This window comes from Cupressus sempervirens, chromosome 4 (assembly GCF_028749045.1).
Source record: "Cupressus sempervirens isolate cs-2001-9-10 chromosome 4, ASM2874904v1, whole genome shotgun sequence".
Classification (NCBI taxonomy): Eukaryota; Viridiplantae; Streptophyta; class Pinopsida; order Cupressales; family Cupressaceae; genus Cupressus; species Cupressus sempervirens.
The window spans coordinates 163,114,462-163,130,493 of NC_143121.1; the positions used below are offsets into that span (position 1 = coordinate 163,114,462).

General features: G+C 35.2%; 2 pseudogenes across 1 annotated transcript in view; both read left to right on the forward strand.

Moving 5' to 3' along the window:
* LOC149560486 (cysteine-rich receptor-like protein kinase 10) overlaps positions 1-16,032 on the forward strand; it is a 278,263-nt pseudogene that overhangs the window by 55,940 nt on the left and 206,291 nt on the right. The window lies entirely within an intron of this gene.
* The window catches only part of LOC149560487 (cysteine-rich receptor-like protein kinase 15), a 150,081-nt pseudogene that overhangs the window by 1,232 nt on the left and 132,817 nt on the right, over positions 1-16,032 (forward strand).

The window sequence follows — 16,032 nt, forward strand, 5'->3', positions numbered from 1 at the left end:
GCTTATTCTAGAATAGAAAATGAGGGTACATATTCCTATTCTCTGTTTGGTTCAGCCAAAATTTGATGGGAATTCACAGACCCAAAAATTTATGTCTTCTAAAATAAACAAAACTGAAATAGAAATATGTATTCTAATTCCGTCTATTTAGGTGGAATTCTAAAACCTCATTTTTGGGCCAAAATTGGAATATGTATTCCTATTTTATTTTGTATTCCATTTTCGATTTGGTGCATCCAAACAAATAATTCAACCACTTTCATGTTTATTATTACACCAAACCCATCCAACCCAATAGTTTCAAGTTACTAGATTTCTGAGTGCTCTTAATTTAGGAAGAGCCACAGGGAGATAACAACTTTTTGATTGTGTGCTTAAAGTATTTGGGTGAAACTCTCTTCTTTAGATAGAAAATGGACAACTATTTTAGATGCTTATGAGACATATATTAGTTGTGCCTCATGATAGAAAATAGAAAGATTATTTGAGATGCTTATGTGATTGGATTTTAAAAATGAATAGTTGTTTGGGGGAAAATGTTTGGTGATATCTTAGTTGAATTAATTAGTTTCATTCGTGTTGTAATCATTTCATGTATCTATACTTGATGTACTCATTCTATTTGATTGTACTTCTCTTGTATAGGATCTATTTAATGAACATTATGTTGGTAAACAAATTTGTTCTTTTGATTATGACCCTTGAATACCCAAGTTTGGAACAATATTTGGTTATAAACAGCTAAAAAGCCACTTATGGATAAATAGGCTTTTCTCTAAATTGATAGGTATAGCTCCTTATGATAGATTTTCAGTGAATTGTGTTTTGTTCATAAAGCTAATTCGGGGTATGTTCTTGACTCGAGAACAAAAGAGGTAAAACCAAGTCAAACCTAAATAGAATCTAACACAGGAAAATGAAGATTTCTAAATATTTGATTCAGTTCATGAACCCACACATATTATTCATTCATAAGGCTTAACAACACTCCAAACAATATCCAACTTAGCTAATTTGAATCTAAACTACAGTTAGTTAAGGGAAAAAACTTGAAGAGATTTTTTTCGAACAAACAATAACAATTCTTATCACATTTCTTCACTATCTCAAAATAAGGGAGTGAAACTCTGTTCTTTCCTTGCTTCAATTCAAACAAAAGAGAAAACACAAACTAGAATTAATAGAAAATGAAATAGGAAATAATTGACACAAAATACCATTAATTGTCTCTACAACATCAAGTATCTCACGCCAAAAAATTGCCAACCTTTCATTAATCTTTTAATTTCATAAATATAGAGTTTTGAGATGACCATTATAATAGGAGCTCAATCGGTTCATCTTCTAAAAATGAAAAATGACAAGATGCCAGTTTGTTGTATTACAATAATTACATAAGAAAACAAAAAGAGGGTATAATGTAAATCATTTAGACTTCTTCCCCTTTTCTATTTCCCCTCTATATGCCTTAGTAGCAACTATAATTGGAATTAGCTCTTCATGGTTGGGCATGTGTGTGTTGGTGAATCTCAAGATCCATTTTGAATGTTCCCTGACCATCTTTTTCACAATATTCAATTGATTTAGCAACTCCTCAGCAGCCACATGTATACATCTACTAATTGTCTAGAGTTTTACAACTTTGTTTTGACTACTAGAAGTCACTCCAGATAGATTATCCAAAAATGTAGAGAAGTTACCTTTTATTACATCAATTCCAATGAGAGCTTTTACTTGGCTACTAGTTTTTGAATCAGTGTGTAACCCTTTCATGAGTTTGAATCCTCTATCCCGAGTCTTCTTTAGTTTATCCTCTATTTCTTTGAGTCCCTTTTCAGCTAACTGGACCATTTCTAGCTTGAACTGCATGCTTTGAAACCACTCGAATAGAGGTTCATTTCCCTTCTTCAAGATCTTTTCTTTCATCTAGATGATCATCTTTAGAAGAGAGATGCAATCATCACACTTTTCCCTTTCTCTAGCTAGAGTATTGCTATTAGATATGATGTTATCCTTTTCTGTTTCCAATCTGAGGATAACATTACCAACTTGTTCTATGATAGAAACTCCTTCTAATTTGAGCTTCTCAATCCATTCCTTTCCAATCTGGTCAAAGTCTTTATCTTCTTGAAGTTGAGAAATGAGGGCTTGCACCTCAACAACAATAGAATTCTTAGTCATTAATACACTAGAGATAGTTTCCAATGGGGTGACTAGTTACCTGATGAACTTGTTCAACTCTTCTATCTTGGCCTTCATCCTGATCTTTGACAACTTAAGACTTTCTAACTATTCTTCTATTACTTCATTACTTGACCTCCACAAGCCAACCTTTGTGTCATTTCTGGCCTCTCCAAGGTCAATTGAATGCAGAGTGAAATCATCAGCCGTCATGTCCTTGATTCTCCCTCCTTTGTTTGGCTTGGCTATTTCCATTGTTAAGTGCCCTATTTTTGGATCTTGCCCAAGTATGGACAAAGTTTTCTGCTTCTTAACTTTGGTCACTGCAGATTGAGAACAAACCACAAGAGATACAATATCCTTGGCAAGGGCGCCTTCATCTCTTCCTTTACAAAGTGTCCTCCAACCAAGAATTAGTACCTATTACCTTGGAGGCCGTCCCAAGTAATTCTATGCTAAATTATCTCCTACTTATCAATCTTTTTTTAAAGCTGGGATCACCACCATTGCAGTTGAGGAGAAAGGATTCTTTGGATCTTAGGAAATGAGCTTGGAAGAGCTCTAAATTTTATCCACCTCCTGGGTTTTCTTTGCTGCCTCATCAGATTTAGTAGACTCATTGCTACTGCACTTTCCATCCCCCAAATCTACTATTTGTAAAAAGGAACCACTTGGCTTTAGAAGTGAAGCACTTACTGATGGAATAGGGCTATGATGAGGAGGTGGGACTGGAGTGGTAAGAGAAGAAGGAACTGGAGTAGTGTGAGGAGATGGAACTAGAGTGGCATGAGGGGATGGGACTAGAGTGGAAGCACTATCCTTTGGCTCCTCTATCTTCTTTTCTTCAGCACTAGTCTAAGTTTCAATAATTGGTAGAGAGCCATCTTGACAAGTCTGAGTTATTGAAACATTCTTGTCTAGAGGTTGATCACCTCCTCCTATAGGTTGAGTTGGTCCTTGGGTGGTTGATGTTATCACACTGGGTGTGGCACTCTAAGAGGAAGTAGCAGTAGTAGCTGTCGAAGAATCTTGAGTGGTTGTGCTCTTCCTCTAAGCTCTTTTTAGCTATCCATTCAATACATTTCCCAGTTCTCTTAATGATTTGGACCATCATGACATCAAAGTCTTCTTCTACATCCACGTATGGCTCCGAACTAATAGGAGTGTTCCTTAGCTTAGTTAAATATGTGTTACTATACATATTCTGCCCATCATCCTCCAATCCTTCAACATTGAGATTAATACCGTATGTCTTTACTTGTTCCACCATAAACCTAGCAAAAGGATGATCTTGGCTCTCCAATTCATCCTTACAATCTTCCCAATAATCTTCTACAATAGTAACATGTTTGATGACACTCCCAATTTGTAAAAAATCCCTTGCATATCCATTCAAATCAAACATAGGCCTTATGAGCTCATATGCTTCCAATTTGTATTTCATCTCAAAGGCTTTGAGCATTTTCTTCACATATGAACGAGATTCAAAACTATAAGCCCCAACCTTCATAGGGAATTCATACCCTTTCTTTTTCAAGCTCCCACTTAGCATATTCACTTGGATCGCCTACCTCACGATCTCTATCAACACGATCATGTTGCTTGGGTACCTAGGTAGCTTCAAAGGGAATCCATCAAAAGCTGTAAGATGTGATATGAAAAATTTGAGAACAGGATAAAATAATTCCCAAATTGACTAATAGATGCCATCCCTTCTAGGCTAAATCTCCTTTCTGGGCATCCTTGAAGTTCCCTACAAATTCCCATTGTAAATGCATCATTAACTTTGACATATTCTGAATAAGTATTCTATAATTGCAAACATGGGTAGAACTCATAGCATTTCACATCATCAGGAAAATTTTCTAATCTCGGCAAACCCAACCACAATTGAAGAGATGCTAACATATAAATCAGAAATGAAGACATGTAAAAGGTGTTGTAGAACTTTGTAGCATTGAGAGCTCTAGACAGATTTTCACTTACCTCATAAACCAATCAACATACTGTGTATCTAAAAAAGTCACTTGTACCATAAAGAAATATTGTTCAACAAAATTGAGAGCTTCTACCTCACCTTTTACTCTGTGCAGGAGAACCAAAATATCTACAATCTTGGGCTTGAGATCAATACCAAAAAGGGTTTTGGGAACCTTACTCTTAGCACCTCATGGCTTTTGGAACCAAGATCGCATGATCTCCTTCCTCCACACCATCTACTTTTTAGAGAATTCTAAAACTACCGTCCTACTATGAATTCTAAAAATTTCTCTCATTTTGGGACTCAAGCAATTTACAATAGTTTTCTTATCGATCAAGATTAGCACGATATGATCAGGTAACAAAATCTACCTTGTATCTAGATTGTAATGATTTATGCATTCACAAATCAATTTTGGAGCTTGGACGGCCACTGAGAAATCAGTTGCCTCCACTAATCTACTCCCTCAGAGTTTCTCAATGATAGGGTGGATTGGCTCTAATCTCAACCTCCTTTGAAAGTCTTGCATGTCGTAGAAATAGAGTGAGGTGTCTGTGAAACTTTGCAATGTGTACTTGATCCCATTTAGCCCATTGAACCTAGTAAATCTGGTTGCCATTCTATCAGAATATAGGATAAGTTGAAGATCTGAATCTAGATTAGGCACAAAGAGATGAATTCACAATGCAGGAAATTTGAAAATGCTATACAATTTTAGCAATATAACAATTCAAGAAAAACCAATGATTTGTAAAACAATTATATTTCCCTCTATATAGGTATTCCAATCCATTTGTTAATTTTTCAGATCCACGCCACATGAATGAATTAAAGGATGAATTCGTTAGATTAGTAAATGTGGGAGTTTCTAATGGATATTTCCATGTCTTTTCACTATTTTCGTTGGCCTAACAGTAACTTTCCTTTATTTCAACTTTACCTTTCCATTTTTTACCCAGTTTCAGAGAATTAAAAATAGAGTACTCAGTAAAGAAATATTCGCCAAGCTATATTTTGCTCAATATACCTTTCCAACTATGGTTAATTTGTTTCCACTACCATCTTTAAGTGGCTCATGATCAATTTATGTGCCCAATATGCTTGCAAAATTGATTTCTTCATAGATGCAGAAAATCACCTTCAAGGTTTGAAAACTCCTCGAAGAGAAGGAAATTCTCGTTTTTCTGCCCATGCTTTTATTTTCACTTTACTCTTTAAGTCAATATGCCTCTTAGATTCAAAAAATCACAAAATTTGTTGCAAAAGCTAAAGACAGGCCCACTTACTTGTTTTTCTCTTTCACCATTGCCTTTATCAAAAAATTGACTTGATGAGTCGAAAGCCTACTGTGGAGAAGTGGCTTTAGAGTTTTCCACTAGAGGTGATTCTAAGCACTATGATGAAACCTGAATGCTTCCCAAGGAAAAAAACTGTAATGATGATATGACTTGTCCATAGAACAACTCATTTCATTCTCGCTTTAGTCTGCAAGCCTCATTTATTAGTCTCTGCGAAAAATCACCTTCAAGGGTAGAAAACCCGCTGAAGAGAAGGCGATACTCCATTCTATGCAAGATCCATTCTTTCTCATGAAAAACATGATAAACCATAAAAAAGTCCACTATCGAAGATCACTTTGTGAATTGTAAGAATCTCCATTAGATTAGGTTCTAGACTACCCACAAACGCACGACATAGAGGAAATTTGATCGACCATGTGATGTGGAGGAAGGGGAGAATGAATAATCCGATGGAGGAACTTTATACATAAGAAAGATTACAACTAGACCCTGGCACACTTAGACTTAATTTGAGACATAACACTTTCCACTTTGCATCATGGAATTAGGATGAAAAGTGGGGCAATAGCTGGCTCTGACTGGGGACTTGGGTAGGGCATACCCAAGTGAGGAACTCAAAATCTTCGGTTTTGCAAAAGAATAAAAGGTGGCAACACAACAAAACAAAAACAAGAAAAAAATAGCAAAATAAAGGCAAGGAAGGAAAACTACCTAAGGAAACACTAGAAAGAACTAAAACTAACTAAAATACAATACAAGGGTTACCTATTCTCAGTTTGCAATCTGGTAAAGTTTCAAATCCTGACCATTATAGGTTAGGGGTAGCATCTTTCCATCTTGATAATCCAGTTTGAAAGAATTATTCTCAAATGCCTGATGAATTCTGAATGAACCCTTCCATAAGGAATCAAACTTTCTATGCATACCCTTGGGAGCATTTCACTTATCCCAGAGTAACACACTATCTCCTACCATGAATTTTTGTGGTCTTGCCTTCTTATCAAATAGATCCTTCACTTGCATTTGATGTTGTGTGATGTAATCTACAATTTCTTCTCTTTCCTCTTCAAGTTTGCCCAAGGACAAAATTCTCTTCTCTAGACCATCTTTATCAATATTATCTTCAATTACTGTTCTAAGTTTATTTGTGGCTAATTCCAGAGGTAAGGGGAGATTAGCCTCAGTCCTGTAAACTAATTCAAAAGGAGATATGTTGATTTCCCTTTTAGCTATCACTCTATCTACCCATAGTGCTTCATGAATCTTTTTGTACCTAGTCTTTTGATAGTCTAAAACCAATTTCTTGACAATATTTATCAAATTCTTATTACTAGATTCAGCTTGACCATTTCCTTGTGAGAAATAATTAGATGAATGATTGACAGTGATCCCATACTCAAAACATAAATTGGTAATTTTAATTGAAGAGAAATAAGCTGCATTGTCCATCACTAATTTAATAGGAACACCAAACCTAACTAGTATGTTCTCTTTTATGAATTCGCATACCACCTCCGAAGTAGTTTTCTTGGTAGCTTTAGCTTCCACCCACTTAGTGAAGTAGTCAATTATAGTTATTACATACTAGTGACTAGCACAGGATGCTGTATTAATCAGACCAATAAAGTCAAGACCCCATTGTTGAAAAGGTCCTTCGATGATGACAGGTCTTAACAATAGAGCAACTAATTGAGAGAACCTAGAAAACATCTTGCATTTCTCACATCTTGCTACTTAGGCATAAGCATCTTTGAACATTCCAAGCCAGTAATAGCACTGCCTTAGTATTTTAAAAGCCATGACTAGAGGTAAAAGGTGTCCTCCACAAGCTTCATCATGACATGTTCTCAAAAAAATTTCTTTTTTTTTCTTGTTTATGCGTCTAAGGAAAGTGTCGTCAATGGCTTTTTTGAATAATTTTCCATCCCAAATCACATACATAGCTACTTTTAATTCAAGATCTCTTCTTTGGCTTGCAGTTAGGTCTTCTAGACATTCACCATACGTTAGTAGATAAGAAATATTCTCAAACCATGAATTGTAGAGACCTATAGCTAAAACCAACTCCTTCTCTCACAATTTTTCAGATTCTTTAGTGATCTTGTTTTTTGTAATCACCTTGCACACAGAATTTTCCCTTATTAGCTTGGTAGGCTTGATTTCTATATCATACTCCTGCATTTTTGCTACCCATGCTCCTCTAACATTACAATTCCTACATCTTGCTATGTCAACACACTTTTTACTACTACATTAGGGACAAAGATGACAGAATGTGAATGCAGGATATAAAATCAAAAAAAATTGAGTGCCTTGACTACTGCATAAGCATGCTTTTCAATCTATGAATATTTCAATTCAAAAAATTTCAAAGGTATGCTCATAAAAGCTATTGGAGCTTGTACTCCATCATTATTTTGCATAAGTATTGTAGATAGAGTATGTTCAAAAGCATAACAATAGATCTTGAAAGGCTTGCTTTCTCACCTTATTCCATTTGAAATTTGAATTTCCCTTCATCATATCCACTATATTCTTAGTGGTTTCTACAAAATCTAGCACAAACCTTCTAAGGAAATTCACTTGACCAAAGAATGATTTAACTCCTATTTTATTTGAAGGCAAGCTTAATCTTTGAATGGCTTCCACTCATTCAGGATCAATTCTAATGCCTTCTTGAGACACTATGTGACCCAAGAGTCTTCTCTTTGTCACACAGAAAACTGATTTCTTTGGATTGAGCAAGATTTCATACTCTCGGCATCTTTGTAAAACTTTCTTCAAGTCTTCCATATGATCTTTCCTTTTTTCAAAAATATTGTGAGATCATCCAAGTATATAACTATTGCAAAGAAGGAAGATTATTGTTAAAAGAATGTTTTCAATCATTGTTTTATCATTGATGTCAAACCTACTATTTGTAGGAATGATATTTTCTTATAAGATCCAAGTACTATCACTTAGTTGATTGATGAAGAGGATTTGATTAACAAGATGTAACGAGAGTACCTAAGGGAAAGGTTAAGTTATGATGTTGTAATGAAGTGCAAGGATCAGTTAAGACAATGGTTAAATAATGTATTGATAACATACTCAAAGATACAGAGGTTGGTCATACTTAAAAATATTGGAGGAAGATGTTGTAACAAGGTAAAATGTAAAGCTTAAACTAAGATCATTAGCGGGTGCCAAGCAAGATAGTTGAAGCCGAGAAAATTCTTAGTTAGAGCCAAGTAACAAAAAATTCTAGTGTGTGCTGAGTGATCTTTAGGTGCCGAGTGAAGATCAGGTGTTGAGCAATAGAAAATCTTAGTTGGCACCGAGTGATCTTCAGCTGCTGAGCATTAGGAAAAACACAGTTGATGCTGAGTAACATAGTATGTGCTAAGCACCAGTATTTCAATAGTGTCGAGCTGCTACATTATTTCAAAATATGAAGATTCACCAAATATGAGCTGACAAAGTGGTTACATTAAATTTTGTGAACGAGTTGGAAGATAAGGATGATGAGCTGGTGGCATAGAATTCTATGTAAACCATTTTTTAGCAAATTCAAGAGGATTATTCAAGAAGTTTCTAGAGGAAACAAATATGGGTTAGATGTAATGAATACTATCTAATCCATGTGAATTGAAATTAAAAGATGGAATAATTGAGTGGGAAAAGAACCCCAATACTTCGATTTAAGGAGTCATAGACCAAGAAGCAAAGAGTTGATGATGATGTTGTTGCTAAAGTGCCAAAACTGCGAAGTGGTTAGAAGGGTGTCAAGGAAGTAGCATCCAAGAGAAGAAAGAGCATAGAAGCTTTGCTTCTACAACTGGTCATGAAGAGATCATTGCACTAGTACATTAAGCATGGACACTCAAGGAGACTAAGCTTGAAAGGAGGGCAAGCTATCAAAGTTGCAGTGATTGAAAGCTAGGCAAGGGTATGAGCTGAGAAGTGATCTGAGATTTACAAGATAAGTTGTATGTTGTAGTTAGGTCAAAGATTTTCTAATACTCTCTAGCAATTGTATTAGATATGAAAATCCTATGGACTTAGGTTGGCCTAACAACCATTTGTAAATCCTTTAACAGGGTGACATTCCAAGTGAATGTTCTAAAGTCCTCTAACCAGGCCCACTTCTAACAAGGTGGTCAAATCCTCTAACAAGGTCACATTTAATAGTGTGTTGTAAGCCTTTAACAGTGCAGGCCTTTCATAGGGCATCAATTTAGAAGAGTGAGAATTGAGTAGCATGTCACTAGTGGTTTTTCCCAAATTGGGTTTCCACGTAAATCACTGTTTTATATGTTATATTTTGATTTACAATAACCTGTTGGTTAGAAAATTTAAAGCTTGGATGAATGAATGATTGAATGGGCTCACTATACATAGTGAACAGTTTGAATAGGACATTTGGACCTTGAATAACTAATTCAGCCCCCCCCTTTAGTTATTCTAAAGCATTTCTAACAATAACTATTATCTAGTCCTTCAAATCAATAAATGTCTTGCTCATACATCAAGATTGGAATGTGGTACTAGCATTGATAAGCCCAAAGGGTATTCTGCGATATGAAAATGTACCCCAAGGAGTGGTAAATGTTGTCTTATGTTGATCCTTCTCTTCTACTTCAACCTAATTGTAACCTAAAAAATAGTCAAGCATGGACATCATTTTAGACCCCACCACCATTTGTAGCAGGTAGTCTAGATTGGGGAGAGTGAAGTTATCCTTTAGAGATGCTTGGTTCAAATTGTAGAAATCAACGCAAATTCTTATTTCCTCGTTCTTCTTTCTAACAAGTACTATGTTAGCTATCTAGGTGGAATGGTGAATGGTTTCGATGATCCTTGCCTTCAACATTTTATCTAGCTCCTGAAAAATAGCATCTATGACCTTAGGATTATAATTCCTTTGTTTCTGCCAAAAAGGAACTGCATCAGGTTTGAGTGGGATTTGATGTTTCACTTCCCCACCTCGATAGCTTTTCAAATCTTCATAACTCTAGGAAAAAATATCTCTATATGCTATGAATAATTTTCTTGTGGCTTCTTTCTCTTTAGGTGAAAAACATTTCCCAATATTAATCATTTTAGGATCATGAGTATCTCCAATGTTTACTCTCTCATATTCACCCATGGTAAGCCTCTTTTCTACTCTCTTTTTATTTATGTAAGCATCATGTCTATTAAATAGTTTTTCTAAAGCCACAAAGTATGGGGGAATAATATTACCTTTCAATTGAACTTCTCCATTTTGATTATGTTTCCTATTGACATTAGAGCTTTCATGATCACCTTCACTAGATTCATGTTCAAAACTAGATTTATCATTTTCAAGGAATAGCTGCAAACTCTTATCATCATTAAAGACTTTCCAAGACTTTATTTGTCTCACAATGAGCTCTACATCACCTTGAGATTTTAGGATTTTTATCCCTCTTTCTTTTGTTCTTATTATCCCCAGTAATAGGGCCTCATACTTTGTAGTGTTATTCGTATTCCCAAATTCTAATTTGAAGGCCATGGGTTCAAGTTCTCCTTTAGGGGATATTAACACTACACCCGCCCTAGATCCCAAAGAGGCACAACTTCCATCAAATTTAAGTGTCCATATGCCTGTTATATCCTTATTTTCAATAGGAACTCTTTCACCTTGATTTTCATCTTCCTGTTCATCTAGAGCCTCTTTGGTAAATAACATGTAGTTGTCGAATTCCAACTCTTAATAGAGGATCTGAGCTATAGGATCGTCTGATTTCAAGACTGTAAACTTTTGTTTTTCTTTGGGTTCTAATTTAACCTTCTTATTCCCAACAGGTATGATTTCCTGAGACCAATCTAGTTTTATTTCTCCTCCTAAGTCTCGACAAAAACTTCTACTGAAAAGTAGTCCATAGCTTGTTGGAATGTCAGCTACTAGAATGGTCAATAAGAGCTTCCTTTTTGGATGTAAAGCTAAGGTTACTTGGGCCTCTTTAATTTTCCTAAGTAAGGGAACTTGTTTAGAATCCATACAATAACATCTCCCATGCACTTTAGTGAGGTTAAGACCCAGGGCTTTGGCCATAGAGTAGGGCATAACATTATCTGATGCACCTGAATCTGTTATGTAGTTGCTTAATTTACACCTATTGATGTACAATGAAATATAAAGTGAGTCGAGTTTTTTCCTAGGAGAAGTTGCAAAAATAGTAGAATCATCTTGATTAAATAGACTAGATGTCAAAGTATCATCCCTTTTTTCCATAGTCACATTGTGATTCAAATCTGAAGTACTACCTTTACATCAATCTACTAGTCTTTTCAACTCAAAGGAGTGAGACTTCAAATAATCTATAGGGGAATTTTAAATTTTTGATTCTTCATAGAATTGAATGAAATCAAAAGGCATTTTATCCTTACCCATTTGGGAATTTGATCCTCCTTGGTCAACATGAACATTATTTATTGAGGAGCTAGGATCATCTCTGTGAGGGTGATTGGCAAGCTAATTTTTTAGTCTTTGACCTCAAGTAAGCACTATATATGAAGTTCCATCAATGGTCACATAACATTTTCCCTTTGGTTTTGAATCTGACTCATATTCCAAAAATAAATTTCCAAAGTCACCATTTGAGTATGAGTCAATCTCTGAACAAGGAGTTGTAGTATTCAATTCATTGGTCGATAATAACTACATTATATGAGCAGTCTCTAGGAAATTCTCACTATCATGATCCATTGTTAAGTGAAAAAAACACATGTTTCCTTTCTTCAATGCTTCTTCAAGTTGCAACCTGGGTTGTGAACCTATGAGCTATGGGAATCTACCATTGTTGATCCTTCTTAACAAGTTCTGATAATTTCAATAATAGGAATTATTGAATCCAGGTAACTACTTTTTTACTGCTACTAGCTCATTTGATAATTTATGAATAATTTCCTTAAATGACATGGTATTACTGGAACTTCCTTTGGTTTGAAGTTCTCATTTCCATTTTCTCGCATAAATCAAATCATCTTCACATTCAATTTCTTTCTTTTGTGCATCAGCCAAATCCATGGGATGTGCTCTTCTCAAGTCATAAATGATATCTAGTAGTGTCACAATTATGAAGAAGGTCTTCAAATTACCAACAGTGGGCCTAGAAGCAGTTGGAATCCTACTAACAATCTTGTTGAAATCAGCAGCAAAATCTCTCATACTCATGGTAGGTTGTTTCTTAACAGATAATAACTATGTTAGCAAGACATGTTCATCTTCTACAGTCTTAAATCTCATCTCAAAGGCCATTCATAGAGTATGTCAATTGGTGATTGAACCATCATCTAGGTGACAGAACTAGTCTGTTGCATTATCTGTGAGTGTTTCTACAAACAATCTCATAGCAATGTCTTCATGTCCAACCCATAAGATGTGAGTGGCTACAAAGAAATCTTTTATGTGTTCATCTGTAGTAATTTTTCCATCACCTGAAAAATTTGGGGAAATTCTTCCTTGAACTAGCCAGGAGTGGATGATAAGTGGCTAGTGCTAATGGTCCTATTGACACGGCCCATGGAGTAGCCATGATTTTTCTAGTAGTATATGGTAGGAGATTAACAATTAGAGGAGCATTAATTCCATGTAGGGCCAATACCTGACAGGTAGAATGTGAAGTACTTGTGTTTTAATTCCTAATAGGGGAAGGTGGTCTACTTCGACTTTTCTTTTCACCTTTCCATTTTGAAATGTCTAAGATAGGAAAACCAAGCTCTTTAAGCTTATCAAATCTAAGGTCTTACCCACCTTGTTCCTTGGTACTTCTGAGGAACCTTGTTTGTTCTGGGATTCTGGGTTAGGTTTATCTTTGAGCTTCTTGTCTCAATTATCTTTTTGCTCTTTAGATGTCTCTCCTTTGAACAACTCTTTCTATGGCTTTAGTTCTTCTTTCTTCTTCCTCCAATACCTAACTAGTGTTCCTGTAATGTTTAGCATTCTTCCTATGTCTTCAAAAAAATGTGTTAAGGGATGAAATTATGTCTTCTTGATCATCTTGAAAACCAAGATTGGGTTGGAGCACTACAATAATGTTTTCATGAGATAGTACCATTTTTCCTTACACAATATAGGCTTTTTAGTCAAGTGACTATTGGTCTCCCTAGCAGAGTCGCCAAAAATCTATTGGTAAACAGATTTGTTCTTTTGATTATGACCCTTGAATCCCAAGTTTGGAACAATATCTTGTTACAAATAGCTGAAAAGCCACTTACAGATAAATAGGCTTTTCTCTGAATTGATAGGTACAACTCCCTATGATAGATTTTTAGTGAATCATGTTTTGTTCCTAAAGCTAATTCGGGCTATGTTCTTGACCCGAGAATAGAAGAGGTAAAACCAAGTCATACCTAAATAGAATCTAACTCAGGAAAATGAAGAATTCTGAAGATTTGATTAAGTTCATGAACCCACACATATTATGCATTCATAAGGCTTAACAACACTCCAGACAATATTTAACTTAGCTAATTTGAATCTAAACTACAGTTAGTTAAGGGAAAACACTTAAAGAGATCTCTCTTCAAAAAAACAATAACAATTCTTATCACATATGTTCGTTGTCCCAAAACAGACGAGTGAAACTCTATTCTTTCCTTGCTTCAATTCAGACAAAAGAGAAAACAAAAACTAGAATTAATAAAAAATGAAACAAGAAATAATTGACACAAAATACCATTAATTGTCTCTACAACATCAACTATCTCACACCAAAATTTTTTTGACCTTTCATTAATCTTTTAATTTCATATATATAGATTTTTGAGATGACCATTACAATAGGAGCTTAATCAATTCATCTTTTGAAAATGACAAGTGGTAAGATGCCAATTTGTCATATTATAAAAATTTCATAAGAAAACAGAAAGGGGGAAGAAGTCTAAATAATTTACATTATGCACTATGGTAGTTTGAATATCCTAATAGATTGATTGCAGGTTGGGATTCCTCCTGCCCCACCCCTTATGGATGATAATTCCCTTATTCCTTTGGTCATTTGTGAGGTTTGTTCATCCTGTATCTTTGGTAACAAAGATTCTTACAACACATTCGCAAGTTCTTTGGAATTTTGACCATTATTGCCTCCATATAGATATGGGAAAAATGTGTTGTAGGTCCCTATACTAGCAAGTTGGCAACCCTTATGGATAACATATCCTCTCTCAAATATTACATTGAGATCACTCTTCTAAATGAGGTGGTGGATGAAATGATGGATAGGTAGAACTTGGCCTTGCTCAACAACTTCTTTAACTTCTAGCTTACCATTGACATGGTTTGTAAATGTGTTGGTTTGTAATGGAAACATCAAGGGAGTGTCTCCACTTAGAATATGTCAGTTAGACTCTTCCTATTAAAATTTTCCCATACTAAGGACCTCAACTATGTTATCTTATGCTCATATATTTTTCAAAAATATCTCTTTACTATGGATAAGTACAAACTAAGGTTTGACCCCTTTAAGCTCAGTTTACATGGGTCCTATCTAGGTGAGCTTCTTGGTCTCCCACTTGAATTCTAGGATGAGTAATTTTTTTGGTGGATTGGGAACTCCTTTGGCAACTTTAGTATGGAAGATATTATAACTCAAATGAAACATAATCTTTTGGTTTGCTATTTTTTTGTTAATGTGACTATTAATAAATCTCTCGCCAACCTCACCACTCTCAAATCCAAGATACAAAGTTGGTCCCAAAATTGTGGAATACAAAGGTGCTACACTTTTATTCAAAGCCTACAACTCCAAGGGCCACATCTATGCTGATTACAAGGTACTAAAACAAAAATAGGAGAAACAAAAAAAAAAGGTGGTTCATGAAGTCTTGGAGGAAACCCAACCTATGATGGATGTAGTCTTAGATAAGGTGGCTCATTTGAAGGATACCTAACCAATGGTGGAGATGGTCTTAGATAGTAATATAGAGATCCTTAGTGCTACCATTTCCCCCTTAGAAAAGAAGGTGAAATTTCCATGTTTCTTGATACTAGTGAGCTCCCCTTCCATCTAGAAGTTAGTACCCTATGATAGATTCCAACCCCATTCTTGGTACCATCTTAGTCTAATAAACCCATTATTCTAGAGCTATAAATGAGAAATCCCCAACTCACAATCTATCAAGATGCCTAGGGTTGATGATGAATAAAAAACTCAATAAAGAAGATGAGAAGGAAGGAAGATGGATGTAGGGAATTGCACATATATAAGAAGACCAACTGAGAGAACTTCACACCAAAGTTGCAAGGGAAATTTTTGAAGGAAGGAAACTCACCTTAGGCCTAAACTTGAAAGGTAGGAAATGATCCCACTCTCATGTACAATATTAGGGGGCTTACTGATACCCACAAACACTTTTCTTTTAAAAGATATATAATTGATATTCTCATGCTCAAGAGGTCAAAATGATCTATGAAAACTTCTCAAATATTATGCGTAAACTTTAACCAAGTGCTCTCTTTTTCCACCTCGAAGGTAATGGGGGCTAGGGAGAAAGTTCTACCATTTGAAACTCTACTATTATCAAGGAGAATAATTTATTATTTTTTCACTATATTACTTT